This window comes from Melanerpes formicivorus, unplaced genomic scaffold, assembly GCF_026170545.1.
Source record: "Melanerpes formicivorus ecotype bairdi unplaced genomic scaffold, bMelFor1.0.p_v2 SCAF_1120, whole genome shotgun sequence".
Taxonomy (NCBI): Eukaryota; Metazoa; Chordata; class Aves; order Piciformes; family Picidae; genus Melanerpes; species Melanerpes formicivorus.
The window spans coordinates 42,501-45,000 of NW_027143472.1; the positions used below are offsets into that span (position 1 = coordinate 42,501).

At 42.8% G+C, this 2,500-nt stretch overlaps 1 pseudogene; it reads right to left on the reverse strand.

Annotated features, from left to right (window-relative positions):
• Window positions 1-2,500, reverse strand: part of LOC137461096 (28S ribosomal RNA) — an 8,478-nt pseudogene that overhangs the window by 2,484 nt on the left and 3,494 nt on the right.

A 2,500-nucleotide genomic window follows, 5' to 3' on the forward strand; every position in this document is an offset into this window, starting at 1 on the left:
GGATTAACCCAGCCAATCGGGCTAAGCCTAAGCCTCCATCTTTAGTGCTGGAATACAAGATGCCATCACAGGTACAAACTGGGAGATGTAACCATTTTTTCACCCTATTTCGAATCGTTAAATCCATTTCTTCCAGATAGGTGGCTTTTACATTTGCCTGGTCTGCTAAGTAGATCAATCTAGGCACTGTGTACACTTTTAACATGTCCAATTTTTGAAATGGTTTTAAAGGGGCTCTTTCGATGCGATTGAGCCAAACTTCTAATTTATTTTGTAATTCGGGCTTAACTATCCCGACCCAAGGGTCGATTTGCAAGCCAAGATATTTCTCTGACTGACCCGGGTGGATCATGTTTAAAGGGGTACCGCTGATAAGCCATGGAGGACAGTCATTGATGGTATAAGAGTCCTTAGTTGGTTGAATATAGAAACCATGGCACTTTTCCCCCTGCGTTTTTAATCCAGTTAAGTCACAAAATGCTTCTAGAATTTCAATATTTTTCTCCATTCCTGATTGGGACTTACTCAGCAGGACTAGGTCGTCTGCAAAAGCCAGAGCTGTTATTTTACCATTCCCGTGTTGTAACCCCTCCCCACATTCTTCTAATTTACATAACAGAGGGTCAATGCACAGGTTAAAGAGGAGTGGTGACATGGGATCGCCCTGTTTCACACCAGTTTTGATTCCTATTGACTCAGACTCTCCTTCTTTAGTTTTGATTCTGGTGTGGATGTTTTGATAGAAGTCCTTAATTAATGCTATTATGTGGTCATCCAGGCCCTTTTGCTTTAGCACCGCCAGGATGTGGGTGTGGCTCACTGAATCAAAGGCTTTGGCCAAATCGACAAAGACAACCCCCAGGGGTTTCTTTTGTTTCTTTGCATTCCTAATTAATAGCTGTAATAGTTTTAAGTTCTCAGCACAGCCCGAAGATTGAATGAAGCCTCTCTGCCTGGGGTTAATGGGACACGCCTTTGCCAACCTCGCAGTTAAGATTCTTGAATAGAGTCTCAGGATGATGGAACCAATAGTAATTGGCCGCCAGTTGTTAATGTCATTTTGGCGTTCGGGCGCTGATGATTTAGGTATTAGGATTGTTCGGCATCCCCTTATTACATCTGGAATTTTGCCACTTAACAGCCAGAGATTAAATAGTTCTTTGATCTCCTCACAATTTGGATCCATTTTAAGCAGGGCCTTCAGGGTGATCCCATCAGGGCCTGGTGCCGATTTTTTATTCATGTCTTTGATATTCTTAAGGATCTCTTTCTCTGTAATCAATTCCTTAAAAGCCGAATTATCCGCCCGCCCCACAGACTGGAATGCTCCAAGTCCTTGAAATAAGTTTTGAGACTCCCACCTAGATCTGAAGGTGTTACTGACCTCTTCCAGGGGGATGGCACATTGCGCAGAGTCTTTTTCATCCAGAATCATATTAGCTAACTTCCCTCGATCTAAGCGGAAGAGGCGTTGGAATCGGAGGAATTCTCCACGCTTTCTGGCTCTTTTTCTCATCCACTCCTTTTGAGGCTTCTTCTGCTGAGGTTTACGTTGGCTCTTTTTTGGCACTTTCTGTTCAATCGATTTCTCAAACAAATACAAATATTGGTCCTGAGCTACCTCATTGAGTAATTTTAATGAGTCTGTTTTGCCTTCAATTATTTGTTTATATGTATTTTTAAGGATGGGCAGCTTCCCTGATGTCATCTTTTCATTAATAGTCTTTTTATAGTGGGCTAGCAGCTCCCTTTCACCAGAAGATGGAATCACAGTCCTCTCCTCTTTTAACCTGTTCTTGCTCTCTTGTGTTTTCTCTCTTTCTGGCACCACAGTTTCTCTTAATAGTCTTCTCTTTTCACTGATCTGTTTGGCTGTTTTAGTTGTTAATTTTTCAGCAATCAATTTGTTAATATTTTTCCTCCCTTCAAACTCTTGATTCAGTTTCTGTAATATTTCTGTTTCCTCTTGGGACCAGATTTTCTTGTGAGCACCTCTTTTAGAGGTCTCTTTGGGGCGAGATGCTTCAATTCTTTCTGCGTTTCTCAGGGCTGGGTGAGCTAATCTCTTATGTTGTCCCAAGCCAATTTTAGTTTTAAAATATTTTTTACATTCTTCACACATAAACCCTTCTACCTGGGTAGGCTCTTGGACCCCTTTGCATTTTGGGAGATGGCATGAGATACTATGATGCTTTTCATTTGTCTTCCCACAGCGGGAACATTGGAAATTGATCTTTCTTTTCCCATGGGCTCTCTTTAGATGGTCAATCAATCTCGTCATATTGCCTGCCCGAGTGGTACAGCATGGACATGTCGGGTTGTCCTCTGGCATCTTCACCAGGGGGGTCCCAGGACAGATGTCAGCTGTATTATCCAACTCGGGCGATGCGGTTAGTATTGAGAGCTGACTCATAGAGCTCGGGGTTTCAGGACACTCCACCTCCTCGTTCCTGCTCCTCTCTGTGCTTTCATCTCGGATATCTTTCCCATGAGCTGGAGA